The sequence below is a fragment of the Engystomops pustulosus genome, chromosome 4 (genome assembly GCF_040894005.1).
Source record: "Engystomops pustulosus chromosome 4, aEngPut4.maternal, whole genome shotgun sequence".
Classification (NCBI taxonomy): domain Eukaryota; kingdom Metazoa; phylum Chordata; class Amphibia; order Anura; family Leptodactylidae; genus Engystomops; species Engystomops pustulosus.
Window position 1 is genome coordinate 6,003,713 of NC_092414.1, and position 1,513 is coordinate 6,005,225.

Below are 1,513 nucleotides of genomic sequence, written 5' to 3' on the forward strand. Positions count from 1 at the left end.
CCTGACTGATTCCAAATTTTTGTTTTTTTATTACTTTATAGAGAAATTTTTTTGGGGGGTGTTAGGACATAAGTAGAGGTGAAATAACAGAAATCACGTAAGATATTCTGAGGGACGATGGATCCATAGATGGTGTGGCTTCCCGCTCTGCTCTCTATGTTTTGTTCTGGTTCGGTTCTACAGCACCTAGAAACATAGTACTGATGTCATATTAAAGATAAGAATCTCCTCTTTCGATTCATATCAAGCTTTTGGTTCTATGATATAAAGAACCAGAACTAAGGCAGCGATTTGATCTTTCTCTGCAGCTCGGACTTCCAGCCGTGGCTTTACCTGTCCATCAGAACCACAAGCCTGATGCGATGTGAAAGATGAAATTCTTCTCTTTAATATGACACCAGCAGCAGGTTTGTAGATGCTACTGAAGTGAAGAAAGGGGTGTCTGAAGTGATGCTCACCCTGCTGTCTCTAAACTTGACTCATCTCAGGTAAAATATGACTCGTCTCTGCTCCTTGTCACATTGACATGAGATTTCACGTAAAAAAAGGGAATTCTAAAAAAATAAAATTCATCCTGACTTGAGGGTCTGGGAGATTAATGGGGTAAAATCTGGTGACTGGTTCCCTTTAAGAATATTCCACAGCAATCTCAGGAAATAAAGCGTGGCGGAGTAGTGGCTGTGTCCCGTCAGTAGTATTCGGGGAGGGGTGAGAGGGGCCTCTGTGTCTGGTGTACGACAAGCGGAGACCATCTGGTGGCAGCTGCAGTGTGTGGGAGACGATCTATGGGAATCTATAGCTCACGACTATTTATACTATGAATGAGAAGATACCGGAGCACCGAAAGTGCGAATAACGAGGAAAATCCCACAATATTTTATTTTTATTAATGAACATTCTCTTATTTTTAATGATGGCAAAATATTGTATTAAGAAATCACTTTAAATATTCTCTACATACCAACAATAATACAGCCTATCCATCACTAGAGAGCAGCAGCGCCATCACTGAGAATACAGCCTACCCATCACTAGAGAGCAGCGGTGCCATCACTGAGAATACAGCCTATCCATCACTAGAGAGCAGCGGTGCCATCACTGAGAATACAGCCTATCCATCACTAGAGAGCAGCGATGTCATCACTGAGAATACAGCCTATCCATCACTGAGAATACAGCCTATCCATCACTAGAGAGCAGCGGTGTCATCACTGAGAATACAGCCTATCCATCACTAGAGAGCAGCGGTGTCATCACTGAGAATACAGCCTATCCATCACTAGAGAGCAGCGGTGCCATCACTGAGAATACAGCCTATCCATCACTAGAGAGCAGCGATGTCATCACTGAGAATACAGCCTATCCATCACTGAGAATACAGCCTATCCATCACTAGAGAGCAGCGGCCCCATCACTGAGAATACAGCCTATCCATCACTAGAGAGCAGCGGTGACATCACTGAGAATACAGCCTATCCATCACTAGAGAGCAGCGGCGCCATCACTGAGAATA